This window comes from Lissotriton helveticus, chromosome 1_1, assembly GCF_964261635.1.
Source record: "Lissotriton helveticus chromosome 1_1, aLisHel1.1, whole genome shotgun sequence".
In the NCBI taxonomy this organism is placed as follows: Eukaryota; Metazoa; Chordata; class Amphibia; order Caudata; family Salamandridae; genus Lissotriton; species Lissotriton helveticus.
The window spans coordinates 1,852,181,018-1,852,198,211 of record NC_136057.1 but is presented as its reverse complement, the minus strand read 5'-3'; the positions used below and the strand labels follow the sequence as shown (position 1 = coordinate 1,852,198,211).

The 17,194-nt window shown below is 45.0% G+C and overlaps 1 non-coding gene across 1 annotated transcript; it reads right to left on the bottom strand.

Moving 5' to 3' along the window:
- Nucleotides 1-13,515: 13,515 nt before the first annotated feature.
- Nucleotides 13,516-13,650, bottom strand: LOC144781111 (small nucleolar RNA SNORA76). The gene has a single exon (XR_013600879.1). It is a non-coding gene; the product is annotated as a small nucleolar RNA SNORA76 (small nucleolar RNA).
- Between the last annotated feature and the right edge of the window lie 3,544 nt (nt 13,651-17,194).

Below are 17,194 nucleotides of genomic sequence, written 5' to 3'. Positions count from 1 at the left end.
AAGTTTTCAAAAGTAGACACTTAGAAGAAATTTCATAGAAAAGCAGACAATGGGTTTCTATGGAGAAAATACAGATTACTAGTAAACCCTGTATGGATTACTTTTACGATTCAGTACTGGGCTGAAAGGTACAGTACTGACTTCTCCCCTGATCACAGGTGAGTATTTTGGAATTCGGATGATTTTATATGAATATTTTCAGTTTTCAAAACTTCACACAGAAGAAATTTCATAGAAAAACAGTCAATGGTTTCATACAGCAGAAATGTAGATTACTAGCAGACACGGTTGTGATCACTTTTGTGGTTCAGTACTGGGCTACAAGTTACAGTACTGGCTTCTCTCCTGATTACAGGTGAGTACTTCGGATTTCGATATTCGGTTGATTTTAGGTGAATATTTGAACATTTCAAAACTTCACACTTAAAAGAAATTTCACAGAAAAGCAGACAATGGTTTCCTATGGCAGAAATGTATATTACTAGCAAACACGGTTGTGATTACTTTTGCGGTCCAGTACTGGGCTACAAGGTACAGTACTGGCTTCTCTCCTGATCACAGGTGAGTAATTTGAAATTTGTTACCCGGCTGATTTTAGATGAATATTTTAAAGTTACAAAACTTCACACAGAAGATTTTTCGAGTCAAACCAGTCAATGTTATCCTATGGCAGGAAAGTGAGTCATCGGTTTCCAGGTGAGTACTCGAGTGGTGAATTTAAGGTTCTGGGCATAGACTCAGGGGTCCCCCAGGGTCAGGTAGGTACAGTTAGTACACCCTCAGCGGCACAGGGGCGGCCGGGTGCAGAGGTAGTTAGACCAGTGGCGGTTCTTTTATATGGGCGGAGGGGCTACGCCCTCGTCCTTTTTCTGCCCCCTAGTTGTGCTTTTTACTTTACAGTCAATTAAGAGTAAAATGCCTGCAAGTAACCTGCTTCAGCGCTGTGAGCTCCTCAGCCGGCAAATCTTGGATTGGTGGCGCATGCTCAGTGCATGATTTGTGCCTGCCATAAACCTGGCAGGCACAAATCATGCACTCTGAGCATGCGCCACCAATCCAAGATTTGCCGGCTGAGGAGCTCTCAGCCCTGAGACTTGTGACGTCAGCACCTCGGCAAAGACATTGAAGTCCTTGCTGAAGGACCTCCCCCGCCGATAGAGTTAGCCCTGGGCGCTGTCTGCTTCAGCTCTGCAGAGGCCAGGGCTACACGTCAATCATAGTTCATGAAGCCTCCCTGTAATGTTAACCCCTCCCTTCCCTCCCCTGTGACCAATGAAACAAGAATGGGTTAATATGGAAAGAAAGAAGCTGCGTCATGATTCCTTGCACCTCCGGTGAGTGAAAACTAAAATGTACATATTTATAAAGTGTTCGAAATGAGCGAGCTTTAAAAGTTATTAGTAGTGCTGAACTGTGTTCGTGCCCTCGTGTCAGGTATTTAAGAGGCCGTAAACTGTAGCTAGCATTTAGTTGCCAAATTGAAAGCACGTGTGAAATCCTTTTTGAAAGGGCATGTTGTAACTTGTTAGTAATTAATAAGTTGTCATCCGAGGCCAACATTGGGTGCTGACGGCTGTGGTTCAGGGCAGAGTCAACAGATCTCATGACCATAGAGAGCTGGGAAAGGCAGGAGGCGGACTGGAGACTTTGTTGGGGTGGGTGAATTCTGTAGGCTGGGTGTGCATGCTCGAAACCTCTATTATTATCTTTGCATTACTAGTTGGATTTGTAAGGGGCTTGGGTGAAGTCACTGTGCATATGGGCTCTTGGGATTTTTGTAAGGCACGGCAGGGTCTTTAAGTGGCTACAGCAGGGAGTATGACACCGGGGGTCACACTGCTCGGTGATTTGTAGTGGTTAGAAGATCATTGTCCTACCTGTGTCGCGCTTCATGCTGCAGTCAGTTGAGAGAGAAGCAAGCCAGCCATGCAGTAGACTAAATGAGGGCTGGCTGTGTAAATAGTGCTGATGAGTGTAACGGTTTGAGAGTGTGTTTTGGTGTGTAAGTCCACCTATCTCAGTGTGTATGGCTGCTGATGTGTTGTTTAACTGTGAAAAGGGCCTAAGTGAAGCGTTATTAAACACTTTCATATTGCAATTATGAAGGTACATTCCTTCTGCTTCAAAGTAGGTCATGTAACTGGTGCTCACATAGAGCACTCCAATATTTTTGATTCAAGTTCGAAAATAGTTCTATATCTTACTCTTGTGCATAAAGTACGGTGTGAGTTAATCATTGATGTGCTGTCAATTACAGGCAATAGTTTAAAGACAAATTCATATATCTTAATTGTGGGACATTCATCAAGTGTAAATTGAATCAACCAACGCCATATGTGAGCTCCCCAGAGCTTGCATGAAAAAAGACCAGTATGTCTAGACTGCGTCAGACAGCTGTCTGATGTTCCAGATCAATACCATATGCCAGCATCGCCCAGTATTAACTCAAAACCACTACATCCAGAGGCACAAGAGACCCTTGTATTACACCTACCAGTGCACACCTTTGTATTACACCTGCCAGTGCACACCCTTTCATTACACTCACCAGTGCATACATTTGCATTCACCCCCCCAGTGCACGTCCTTGCATTGCACCCACCTGTGCACCCCCTTGTATTACACCCACTGGTGTATGCCTTGTATTACACCCACCAGTGCACGCCCTTATATTACACCCACAAGTGCACGCCCTTGTATCACACCCACCAGTGCATACCGTTGTATTACACTCTCCATTGGACACCCTGGTGTTACAACCACCAGTGCACACCCTTGTATTACAACTAACAATGCAAGCCCAAACAACCAAAACATATGCAATGCCAAATAAACTAGAGGACAGCAGGGGCATGAAAAACACATTAAGAAATATTTATGGTGATACTTAGCATCTGTTGCGCACTTAAGGTTTAAAGCATACTGTCACAAGGATAGGGACCGTCTGCGCAGACTCTGACTTCTTCCCGCGCATGATTTTGCAGTTGGAGAAGTAGCAGCCATTTTGCAGATGGACTTTCACTGCAGTAGAGGAGCGGTCGAGCGGAGACTAGCCTAGGTCAAGGTGGTCGGAGCCTCTGTCCTGACTACTGAAAGTGGACCGGTCGTGCCCTGCAGCAGCAGCAGCCTAGTCCATCCATTTTGGTTGCAGGTTGCTGTCCGGACCGGAGTAGAAGAGACTTGTGAACTCGGGCAGGTAGGGCCCCACAGGCGGGCAGTTTTTAACTTATTATAGGCCTGCAGAAGGTACTCACACGTCACACGGACAATGTACACACCAGAGCCTCCTCGGTCTGCCATACTCAAGGCAACACTGCCCTGGCTGCCAAACAGATCACTAGAGCTGCCAGAATGAAAGCTGCTGGCTGCAGAGTATTTGGAATTAAAGGACCTAGACAGCATGCTCTGCATAAAGAAGGACAGATTTAACAAAAAGAGGTTAGTTAAGCATGAAAACAACGACAGGACATGTTATGCAGCGAGGCACAGGCGCAAAATATATCAAGTGCATGCTTGACGACATGCACACAAAAACACAGTGCAAATACATACAATATTGCAGTGAAATATACGGTGCAACTTGGCAGCATGCACTCCGAAATTGTACATATGTACATTCCATGCAAGAAACTGGTCACCAACAGGTACAACTGTATTCTATTTATGGTAGAATGATGATGTGCGAACAGAACATTGTGAATCGTGATTGTGGCATAATTTTGGCTGTAACAGTCAGTGGCTTGTGAGCAAGAGAATATTGTGCTGTGGCTCTAGGCTGTTGTGTGTGCCTGTGAGCACAGAACTCACCCACATACAAGATTTTTGGTGCGATTGCGTGCTGGTACTACAGCATGGAACTACCTGGTGTGTAAGACTATGTGATGTAATGTCTCTTACACTGTTGTGTACGTGCAGGAGCATGGAACACACTGGTGTGCCAGAGTATGTAGTACAATATCTTTATGATGTGTGTAGTGAAGCCGAACTCACAAATGTGGTTCTACAAGTACATTGTTGAGCATGTGTTGAAGTCCAATTTCATGCTGATCACTGATCTTTCTTGGTATGGCGACTACCCATCTTCGGTGGGATAAATGTTGGTGTACAACATTGCTACTGTGCTGATTGTAGTGAGCTAGTCTAGCTCCCTTTATCCCTCCGCTCCACCATGGAATAACACTAACATAACACACGCAGTAGTTTAGTTTGCAACAGAGGGCAGAAAGGCACTACAAAACAAGAGTGGAACAGAGGGCAGAAGGGCACAAACAACGAGGGGAAAATGAAGTGGAACAGAGGGCACAAAGGCACAAAACACGAGTGGAACAGAGGGCAGAAGGGCACAAAAAACGAGTGAAACAGAGGGCAGAAGGGCCTATACTGATTTGCAGAGGGGGCTTGCTGTGTGTATTGGAACAGTAAGCAATAGACTAGAATTCGTCCCTGGGTAGTTACATTTAGCTGAGATTAATTCAATAATTGCACCCTACACTTCAGATATTTTTAATGCGGAACTGTAATAGGCTGACATAGGGGTTCTGACTAAACTGGGCCTAGTACAGTGGTTATGCTTATGGGGTCACAGTTTGAGTAGGCAAGGAAAGCTCTTTTATTATACTGAAAAAGAAAGTTCACTTGCATACAAGCTTATGTACTATTAAAATGCAAATCCACACATGTTCCCTATGGCATGCTACTATATTTTATGAATCAATTGCTATTTCGTTTTTGTCCCTGTTTTAAGACCACTTATTGCACACTTACATGATTTTAAGAGAGTTCCCATTTTGTGATCCTGTGCTTGTGCTGTAAATACAAACCTTTTTTCCTCCTCTATCCTTCTGCTATCATTCCAAATCCAAATAACTGACTAACCTATCCACTACTTAAAATGTACCTGCATGTTTCACTATACTAATTCAACACTAATCTTCTATGGGTCCCAATGTTTTATGTTTAGAATGTCATGAGCAAACTATGAATCATTTTATTTAAATGTTGATGGAGGCATCTACTCCCACTCTTATGCATTCCTCCATTCACCTATGCAATTACATCCACACATCCTACCCTTATCCATGCCCCCAACTATGCACTCACTTAATCTTTGGCCCAACCACCCTTGAACGCAAACTTATCGTGCTCAGTTATCCACATGGATCTGCGTAAAGTTGTATATCCACCCATACCTATTCATCCCTGAACCACCTTCAACCAAGCACATATCCATCCACTCTTAGCTGCGCATTGATCCATCCTCCAACACCCGGCTGTTCACCCATATGTTCGCATGTGCATCAAGCTACTTATGTGATTAACACCGATCCACCGTAATATGCACATACAGTCACCCAACAGTCTCTTTAACTATGTATTCCTCTTAACAGCCATCAGCGCATCCATTGACAACCACCTGTGTTTGCATGTTGCCTTTTGAGTATTGTCTCACTGCATATCTCTCTACATTTTGTCTTTATATGCTTCTGGGTATGCTTATAGTGCAACATGAATGTGTTTGCTGTTTATGTATCTAAACAATAAAGACATTACACACAAGCATTGGCATAGCCGATAAGTTTCACCTTTGGGACTTTATAAGTGTTTAGTTATCCAGCACAATATCCCTGGTGCAACAACATCAACTGTTGCATGGCTAAACACTTCTATGGTCCCAAAGGCGAGACCTCTTGGCTATGCCATTGCTTGTTCTTAATTATTATTTAGTAGAAATGTAGGGAAACGTGAGGAATACAATACATACTTGATTTTATACACTGTTAAAAGGAAAGCATTTTTAATGAGGCGCCTGAAAAACCACCACCTCGGCTGCTGCTGAATAATTCTATGACACGTTTTAAAAGCTTTCTAATAACTTGTTTTGGATCTGGTTCGTGAGGTACTGGGCAAGTATAAGCGTTAATGCATCTGATAGCCCAGGCCTCTCTTGGGCCTTGTTGGCGCAGTCTGGGTTGTAATTAATGTGGCCGAGTATATTGCTGTAGGTTTAACTTTATCCTAGATGCTGTGATTGTCAATTACAGTAATATCCCTTCTTCCAACTAAACTGCGCTCAGAAAGGCCCACTAATCTCCAAAATACAAGTGGCAGGGCATGTGCTGGGTGTATTAAAAGATTAGATAGATGAGTTTGACGTTATAAGGACCGCGTCCCTGGCAAACTTCCACCTTCACAACAACTGTTGTGAAGGTGAAAGTTTGCCAGGGACGCGGTCCTTATACGCCGACGATGAGCGGCTGATGTCATTGATGTACACGGACCTCGGCTATGGCACGCTTGGTGTATTTAAGGCAGTTATAACGGATGTGGACCATGTCTCAAGTATACAGTGGCCGAGTTACCGATTTAAACGTACCCTGGCCATCACGCTAAAAGTGTTTATTAAGGTTTTCACCAAGGATGAGCACCTACTGGATTATCAGTAAGGATTGATAACCTGCAATTACTCACTTCGCGCCTGACCCAAGACCCAAGACCACCTCTCCTTCAGGAAGAAGCTCAAGACCTGGCTGTTCGAGCAGTAGCGGCACCCCCCCCCTCCCAGCGCCTTGAGACCCTACGGGTGAGTAGTGCGCTATACAAATGACCTGATTGATTGATTGATTGACTTCTACAACACAAGGTATAACAAAACACCTTCCTACGCGCGGACAATGTAGCCCTCATTATTGATGAAACCACTCTTTGAATTGACAATCTTTGCAATTTTAGGTCCTTGCAAGACGACCTGTGACCATCACTACGTTCACTATGACTCCATGAGAATTCTATACTCCGGATATGCCCACCCCTCCCCTCGTGTCCTGAAGAAGACCCGCTGTGTAAGGGACATTTTCCCTACAACTTGGGTCGAAACGTAGACCAGAATACCGGAACACATGACTAGAGTGTGATTTTGAACACCAGTTTCAATGTGATGTTGTTGTGAAGAAGATAACTGAACTCTGGATGCAATCTGCTTGTGCTCTTTCAAGAAGCCATTGTCTATTGTTTAATGGAAATATACAATTGACTTGTCACTTTTTTCCTATTGCACTTATCCCTATCACTGCACACCCCTTCCCCTCCTTTTGTACAGTGGGCACTGAATGTTATTTATATGTATAGCAATTTACAAAAAAGAAAAAAGCAATGAAATGCTAAGAGACACTATGTGAATAAATACTAGTGTTTGCTGCAAATCGTTTTTGACATTGATTGTTTCTCTTTTTAATAATTATTTTGAATAATTCCACTATAGTTCAGGGACCACTTTTTCTAAATTGCATAATTACCCAGGTCCCTTTGATTTTTTGGGTTGACCCCTTCTCTATAACGTGATTGTCAATTACAGTAGCATCCCTTCTTCCAACTAAACTGCGCTCAGAAAGGCCCACTAATCTCCAAAATACAAGTGTCAGGGCATGTGCTGGGTGTATTAAAAGATTAGATAGATGAGTTTGAGGTTATTTAAGGTGTTGTGCTTGTGCCTCATTGCAGTTCCTGTTGAAAGAGTTGGACGGTCTCTGTCTAAATGTACATAAGTTGGATTTCTGGAAGCATGCTGAGTTTACGGGCAAAAAATGGAAAATACACAGGAACAAAATAGAAGACTGTTTGACCAGTGACTGAGAGGTATGGAGGAAGGCAAAAGTAAATAAGTGCACGTTTATTGCCAGGTACCATGACACTGGTTCTGTCTGCTCGCCTAAAAGTTGGGCCTCTGCACTGTTGACCCCTAAAAGGTGGGCACTGGCGCAATTTTAAATATTTGGTCCTTGGTGTTGATTACTCATACCGTTTTGCTCCAAAGATATTCCCTCTGTAAAGATAGATTGTAGGTAGAATGAACACTAACTAATATTATATTCAATTCTATGTGGAAAAAGTAGGCATTTTACTCTGATGGGCTAGCTTGAATGCCACTTTATCTCACGTAGGCACTGGGTCAGTAGACAGATCCAACCTATTTATGCAACATTGTTAAAATTAATTGTGGTTTATTGCAATTTAGAATGGTTTATTCATGAGGCCTTGGAACTGATGATAGTTTTAGGGGAGGCAGTGGCCTGTTTCTGTTAAGCACAATGGCTTCCGAAAGTCTTCAAAATCCACCATTTGCCTGCTAATTTTTCAAAATTTTCTCGGGGGGAGAACCCCCCCCGAACCCTCCTTGGGTGGTTCGGGCTCGCTCGCTGCGCTCGCTCGCACGGTGTGCTACAACAATAATTTTCAGCCCACCACTTTCAAATGTCACCAGCCGCCACTGAGTTAGACCCAATGTTATCTAATGAGAGGCAGGGGGCCTTCGGTTGGTGGCTGCTGGCTAGCAGGCCACGCGGCTGTGGGAGCTGGGCTCCTGGTCACTTGCTCAGGGCAAATAGGGAAGTAGAATAGGGTACAGGCTGCACTGCCAGGGGCACTCGGGCGGCTGGGTGCAGGGTGCTTTTGAGCCTTTGGGCGCTCAATGTTATCCAATGTGGATCTTGAAAAGGGAACAAAGGCTGCAGGCTCAGGGACGGTGGATCTTCAGGAGCGACCAATACTTCGAGGGGTAAGTTGGGATCTTGGAGGATAGGTAGGCACCCAGGAGTTGGGCACAGGGGGCTGTTGGGCGCCGGGTGCAGGGGTGTCTTTTGAGGTCGGGAAATCTTACCCCCTGCTGGTCGCGGTCGGAGGGGTCCTCTGTCCTGAGGCTGCAGGCGTCGTCGGGGTTGTCGAGGAGGGTCCTTGGGCACTGGATTCTGAGTCAGAAATGCCGGGGGGATGACCTCAGGGTCTTGGTTCACTCCAGCACAGGCCAGCCTTGACGGGTGCAGAGGGTGCAGGGTTCGCGGTTCCGGGCTGATGCCAGGGCTTGTTACTTGCTTTGAGCAGTACCACTGCTCGTGGGAGACCCAGGTAGTCAGAGTCACAAGGCAGTCAGGTTTTTGAGGTTGCTGACCACTGGAGATGCCGAGGTATAGCAGGAGCAGGTTCGAGGGTCGACAGGCCGGTAGGGCTGGGGCCAAATCAGTTGGTGTCTTCCTCTTCTTAGCAGCTGCACGGCAGGTCTTCTTGTTTCTTGTTCTTCTTTCTTGTTTTGGTATCTGGATCTGAGGAAGGAAGGTTCAAGGAGCCCCTAAATACTAAATTTACGGGCGTTACAGGTAGGGCAAGGGCTGGGACCAATAGGTCCCTGTCCTGGGGTGAATACACCCCCTAGCCTGCTCCTCTCCTGTTGGAGGGGGCATGAGCCTAGCTGGGATTGGGCAGGACTCCCCATCTACAAGATGGCCGGAGCCCGGGGTTGTGCTTCACCTCGCCTCTTCCACCTGAGGGGTGGAGTTGGCAAAGGTTGGTACCCCCCTTCCTGATGTAGTTTTTCCCGCCAGTCTTCCCGCCAGAGTGGGGGTAGAACGGGTGGGGGCCAGTTGCTGGGTACAGCAAATGGTCTGGAGAAGCTCTCAGAGGCGGCAGACCTTTGAAGCTTCCCCCTGTCCATCCTGGGGGAGGAGACATAGCACCTCGCCCAGGATGTGCATTGTTGCATGTCGAGGAGAGCAGGGGGCTCTCCACCCAGGGGTCCAGCAACATGTCTGCTGTGTGACAGCCTCTGCAGCCACTCAGCCCAGATGTGGATTGTAGGTTAGGATTCAGGGGGCATCTCTAAGATGCCCCCTGTAGTGCATTTTACATTAAATCCCACACTGGCATCAGTGTGGGTTTAATGTGCTGAGAAGTTTGATATCAAACTTGTCAGTGTTCAGTGTAGCCTTTATGATGCTGTGGAGTTCGTAATGACAACCTCCCAGCACCATATACTCTTAATGGCATCACTGTACTTACAATGCCCAGGAATGTCCCTGGGTACTGTAGGGGCACAGGGCTCATGCACCCGTGCCCAAACCACTGGCATAGGGCACTCAGCTAGAGGGGTGGCTGATGTATGCCAGGGCAGTGGGGTTGTGGGCATGGCACACAGAGATGTGTGCCATGTCGACTCTTTGTTAAGTTCTGCACCTAGACACTCAGCCTGCAAAGGCAGTGTGTGGGTGTCAAGGTACAGGGACCCTAAGGGTGGCACAATAAGTGCTGCAGCCCTTAGAGGTCTTCTCTGGTCTCATTGCCTTGGGTACCTAGGGTACCATTTACTAGGGGCTGATATGTGGCCAGAGATGCCAATTGGGTTTAGGCTTTAGTATACTTTTTAGGGAAGAAACACAGGCCCTGGGTACCAGATTGGCAGGGACCCAGGACACACCTAGGAACAGTGCATCAGGTATCAGGCAAAAAGTGGGTGGGGGGTACTGCAACAGGAACTCACTTTCTCACACTGCATCCCTTTGATCTTAAATCCCTTCTAAGCAATGACTGTGTTCAGTGTGGCAGATGGGGAAGGATTCACAATGTGGCCCTCCTTCAGAGAGTATGTCAAACAATTCTAGACAGGCAGTGCCAATGCTAGATTGCAAAGTGAGCTGTCTCATTTTGTGGCTAAACTTTCATAGAGGCCTTTCCTTGCAAATTCATTTGAAACAAAAACATATCACTTTAAGCGCACCAAAAATGTCTGTGTTTTAGAAAGGGGCACAGAAAGTTATACATTATGCTTCATAGTGTAGGGAGGGAGTATTTAAGTTAGCAGAAATAGACTTTATACAATGGTAATTATTGATTTCCTTAACATTTGTATGTTTTAGAACATTCAGCCCTTCATTTGAGTCAGAGTGATCTAAGGTGCTGCAAACCTGCAGAGAGGCAGAGTGGAAATTTATGAAATGCAGGTCACAGCAAGAGCTGTACTTTATCTCAAACTCCACTTTGATAACCCACCCATGCCCATACCATTTGCATCACTGATAAGTCTGTTTAACCTTAGCTGAAAAAAAACCTCTAAAAACTCCATATTTTTCCACCAGGGACAAGAAATATTTTTTTTTTTATTTAGAACATGCATTTATACTCAGAGTACTCTCCTGGTCAGTGGCCACACACCACAATGGTCCAACAGGAGCAATACATTCATGGATGGCAGACGTGTTCTTTATATAAAAAAAAAAAGGCCTACTATACATGGTGCCTTGTCATAGATAATACTTTCTTTTCATTGTCAGCATTTTCAGTTCTCAGTGACTTGATTCTTTATCTCGTAATTGAAGCAATGTCTTATGTGCTGCTGTTCCAAACAATTCCTCATCACTATCCTGCTTTGCCACAGATCACACGTCGAATCGAATCCAGATTTGCTATATAATCACACTAAGGACTTTCTTCTATCCTCGCTTTAAACAAATTCACTACAAAGAATCACTGAAAATAATCTTCCCTTTCAATAGGGAACCGTTCCGTTCTGTGAAAATGTAAACAATATTTACTCACTCTATTGTAACTGTAATCTGCTCCAGCAATATGAACGTGTCCAAGCTAACACTGCTTCCTGGAATGTCAGTCTCTGACGAGGAGCCGCTTTTACATTTTGGCTCTCGAGGCATGAAAAACCAAAAAGAGCTTGCTCGGCTGAAATGGTTTATACCTCTACTGAGTGGACTCCTGGCCAGTTGAGTCTGAGATTCACATACTATTCATTTTTCTTTTGTCAACAAACAGCTAGAGACTTTGAACGGGATGTGAGCGGATTTCTTTTAAACTTCAGTCCTGGCTCATCGCCAGACCATGCCTCCCTCCAATATCCCCAATGCAAGCTTTTTTTGTGAGGGTTTGGTTTAGGCATTCAGTTAACTCTGTTATAGGTAAGGCATTTGATAGGTTTGGTTTTCCAAAGTGTTACATAACAGAAATACATAAATACAAGAAGCATGGGAACTGTTAGTGTAAAATTAAACAAGCCCGCGAGTGGAGCGCACGAGCAGCTCACCTCTCTTTCCTTCTTTCATTTAGTTGCTTCCCTGTGAAATGGATCCAATAATGAGAGACGCTGACGAGGAGGAAGTGGGAGAAGGGAGGGGGTAGGGGGGGGATACACACACAGTAAGGCTTACTGAGCCATTACAGAAAGCCAGATGGCCTGTGCACGTCCACGCGGTGCTCGTGAATTCACGCTGGTGGCCAGCAAAAGCCTTTGGGTAGGACTTTTCAAAGCCCACTACTAAATGTCTCGCAGAGCGTGCAGCGCATGCGCTGGCTCAGAGAGACCGAAAAAGGAACTGTGCGCCCGTGTTGTTGATCTAAAAGTAGGGTGACCAGATTCTCCAAAAAATAAAAAGCAGACATGGAGGAGACAGACTGTATAAAGCACTCCAATACCTTCTGGTTTACTTTGCTCTATTTAAACTCCAATGGCAATTTTAAAAAAAAGCTTACCTATATACAACAAAAACAAGCATAAACACTGCAACACCAACATGTGGGTGACAACACCGAAGGAAGCAATAATTCCATTTAGCAACATCACACTTGGGTGCAAAATAACTCTTAGTGCTGGGTTATCCTGGGTGTTTTACCACATTTCGGTGCAAAATCACTCAATAACTGCAGAAAATGTGATATTAAGATTTTGAATTATGTTGAAAAGATGTGCATCGCTACGACACATTGTGTTGAGACCATATTGAGTTACAAAATTTTCTTTGGTGAAGTATTAGTGGGAAGCATTTAGAAGCACAGATAACACTTATGTGGAAAATCAAATCTAGGGGCAAAATTACATCTGGTTGCAAAATCATCATGAATGCAATATCGCCAGAAGTGCATTAATACTTTAAGAGCACACATACACATTAATTATGTTTGATGCTTTCCTTCACCTCCAAGCACTGCAATGAGCACCACACCAAGCCACTCTTTTACAATCTGTGCCACTCCACTGCAATATACACAGTGCCACTCTGCTCTACAAAACTTTACTCTGCAGCACTGCGCTCTACATAGTTCCACTGCACACCATGTCACATATTTACACAATTCCACTTCATACCACACAATTCCACGCCACACAATAAACAAATCCGATACAACCCACATAACTCCACTCAAACAACATAAACCCACAACAAGGGTATAGGAAATTGTTATTTTCAAAACCAATAGCTCTTGCTCAAATAAATGTAAGGCCTATTGCATTTATAATACTTTTTAAAGTAAGGAATAGGGAGAAGAAAGTGAGGTTGCAGGTAGCTCCAGGGTAATCTTCTGCGGGGAAGAAACCAATAGGCATAACCACACTGACCATGACAAGCAGTGATGGGGTGAACTGTGGACTGGGCAGGCACCAGGAAGTGCAAGAGTAAGCAGCGACAGAAGAGGGATGGGCTAGAGTTCTGGCAGTTAACTCCAAGCTGTGCACATTTCTTTGCGACTCACCCAAAAAAAAGTATTAGCATTGGATGTGACTGGAACACAATTGTGCACATAACAGATGTTATGAACTTGAATGAGGAAACCCTTAGGTACTAATGATTTAGAGCACAGCTCCAGTCCCTTAACTATCAACATTACCTACCCACAGTCAAGTTGAAACACAGCTTAATCTAAAGTAGCCCCCTAAAGCATTTCACAATCCCCTTACTTAACCACAATGCATGTAACTTGTTCTTAAAAGAACTACTTAGGTTTGGTGCAAGAAGCTCCAGTTAAAAAACAAGGTATTACTCTTGCACTGTCGCTTGGCCAGTGAAGCCATTGTTTGGGTTACCACCCGTTCAAAGACAGTGCATGTCAAAAGCCATCAAAATAATAAACACAAATTGTATGTTCCCTCCCGCCCCCCCCCCTCCCCCCAAAAACAAAAACACAACAGGCATTCAATTTTCAAGAACAATCTTTTATTGAAGATAAGTTATTATGCTTCTATAGCAGTTTTTGTCCATATAGGAAGTCCGGCGATGTAGTTTCATCTGAAAGAAAAAAGGGGGAAAAACAATGGTGTGAGCCGTCAATAGTGCAACAGTTGACATTTATAAAACAAATAAGCCTGCCCTTATTGCACGTGCTGGCACGTCAGAACTTAATAGGCATCTTCATGTATATCAGAAGTCTAACACATATTAAAGTCATCATTCTGTGCCAATCCCACCACACAGCCTCAACAAAAATGTAAAACGTCAGCATAGTAAGTGTCTACACAACCTTCACCTACTTAAATTGAATTAGGATTGTGCATTAAGAAATTTAATTGCATGAAAATTATGGGGAAAACACCCAATGATGCAGCCCACACTGACAGGAGTTATGCAACAATGCTGGGGCTGCCTGCAAATACATGCACCCTTGTTTAACTGTAAGAGAAAGTAGCTCTAGACGCAGTGAAATGGACTTGGACAAATGGGCAGCACATGTGCCATGGTGGACAAACGCATACAAATCAGTTAATGCTGCACGTGCTGACTAAACACAAGCAAGGAAATAAGAGCTACGATAAAGCCAACCAATGGTAGGCAATGGTGCGCCGTAATTCCCCTAAAAGCAAACAAAATGTCTCGCAAGCCGAGCGTGCTGTCCGAGGTGAGACCCAAGAAAAAGAGGGAGTGGAAAGCTATTGCAAACCTACATGAGAGGACAACTCTACATTGAGCATGCCAGTTCTCCTTAATTCAAGGAGGTGGTGAAGGGGGGCTGCACTGAGGGAGAGGGTCCCCAACGCTTGTGCGCCACGGGCATGTCTCAGCGAGGTAGCGAAACCCAGGAGCATCGCTTTTCAGCGTGCTCAAGGAGGTACGCTATCAAGGCCTTTATGCAACACCCCTTAGACTCGACCATTTACTGCATAAGGATCTCACCCAGGTCGCAGACGTTGGGCCCCAAAAACAAAAACCTTTACACATCTGATGCATCGAGATCCTCGCCAGATACTCGCTAAAGAGGAGAAAGTCATGCTGGCCATTTACATACCCCACCCTTCTCTTACAGTGATGTCAGCAAAAGGGGCGGTCACACTAAGCTTTATGCTCCTCCTAGGTGCTTATACAAGGAAAACCGTACTAGTGTTGTGAGAAGCTGTGCTATTTTTCGGGCCAACCGATTTTTGCATTAAAGAGACGGAGTTGCAAACAGCTTCTCAGTAGCAGTTCAATGAGCTTCATTGCAGCAATGCTGCTGGAAGTTTTTTTGTTTTTTTAGGTCGAAACCTAGCGTAAAACTGCACACATGCGCAGTGTCGCTGGCGAGATCTTATGATTTGAGGCGCTTTCTCTAGCGGGCTTTAAGCCCCGCCCCTCTTTCCCATTGGCCGGCATCACCGTTTATGCTAAACGGTGACCGGCCATTGGGAAAGAGCATTCTATAACGTACACTTTTCTCTTTTTGAGCCGTCCCACTTGGACCGGCTAGTCTGACTTACTTCTGCCGTAAAAGGTTTATCTTTATGGGGGGCCAAACACATGGCTGCATGAAGATAATAATAAACTTTTTGCGGCAAAAGGAAGTCATACGAGCCCATCCCAGTGGGCCGTCTCAAAAAGAGAAAAGTGTAAATGGCGAGCACTTTTTTTTCCTTAACTTAGGGTATAATCACGGGACCCGGGCTTTACTTTTAACATTAAAAGTAAATTGCGGGTGCTGCGATTATACCAAAAGTAAATAAATAGATGTTTTTTCTCTTTCTTACTTTTGGTATAATCGCGGCACCCGCGCTTTACTTTTAATGTTATAAGTAAAGCGCGGGTGCCGCGATTATACCAAAAGTAAAGAAACAGAAAAAACATCTATTTCTTTACTTTTGGTATAATCGCAGCACCCGCACTTTACGTTTAACATCAAAAGTAAAACATGGGTTCCCCGATTATACCAAATGAAAAGAAATAGATGTTTTTTCTATTTCTTACTTTTGGTATAATCACGGCACCCGCGCTTTACTTTTAATGTTATAAGTAAAGCGCGGGTGCCGGCTGCCTGGCGAGCACTTGTCTTGTTTACCCTTCCATGTTAGCTTAGCCATTTCCCCTCTAAAGGTCATCTGTACTGTTTGGTTGTCAGGCAGGCTTTTGCATGCATAGTTTTTATTTCTGGGAAAAAAAGCTTATTAAAATATTAAAAAGGACTAAAATAGTCAGTTCTCAGCTTTTGGTATGTTGCTTGATATAAGAGTGACGTCCCCGGGACGGGGCTTGTAGGACCTCGCACCACCCTCTGGGCCTGTTGGCTTGCAGCCAACCTACCTCCATTGCTCGAGACCGCCCCTGTGCCTTGTGACAGCAGTTGGTTGGTTGGTTGGTTCCGAAGCAGAGAGGGGAGGGTCAGGAAGAACCAGACATGAAGTTTCATTTGGACATTTACTACCGAGGGCTCTGAAACCTTGGAGGCGTCGGGGGGTGTAGAAAGACCTCCCAGGACACTACCTCAATTCACCTGGGTGTGATATTAAGTACTTCCTTATTCTAGGCACCCGTTCACCTTGCTCTCCACTTCCTCCTTTGCCAACGCCCTCGGGGCCGCCTTGCAGCGGGCATGTCCGCCCCCGGCAGTGGTGACAAGGTTGCTTCAGCCTCTGGCGGATCCCCGATGCCCCCAGAGCGCCACGAGTACCTGTTCAAGGTGCTGGTGATCGGAGAGCTGGGCGTAGGCAAGACCAGCATCATCAAACGCTATGTGCACCAGCTCTTCTCGCAGCACTGCTGCGCTACCATAGGTGTCGACTTCGCCCTGAATGTGATCAGCTGGGACAGCAGGACCATGGTGCGTCTGCTGCTATGGGACATTGCAGGTGAGGCAATAACTCCACAAATGCGTAAAGGTCGCAGTTCAAGTGTCAAAAGGTTATCCTATCAGCCAGCAGCGTGTTGAAATGTGGGATTTGTAGTTTCCCTGTTCCCCAAGGAATGATGGTCTAGAAATCACAAGTAAGGAGATGACATTAGTTGAAAGTCCACGTTTGAGTAAAGGTACCATATGTGACAGGGGGTAAATGTGCATCTATGTAAATTGGCGGGGGAGGGGCTAGTCTCCTCTAACTAGAAAATGAATATCATCCCTAAAATGGAGACTGGCCTGAGGGGCTGGATGAGTGAAGTGAGTATGACCGCCGATCGTTTCCCCGGTGATCGTTTATTTCTGTGAATCCATAAGTATCAGGCCTTTCTATGAATCAGTCTAAAGGTGTTTATTAATTTCAGAAGTGACTTTATCAACCTCTTCGTAGTGCAAGAGTACCTAGTTTCTCCCTCTTTGGGTGTGAGGTTCACACATTCCTGTGTGTGTGTGTTATCATGCTCTGTCTCTGCCATTGTTCGGAGGATTCCCCCATCAAGTGTCTGCAGACTGC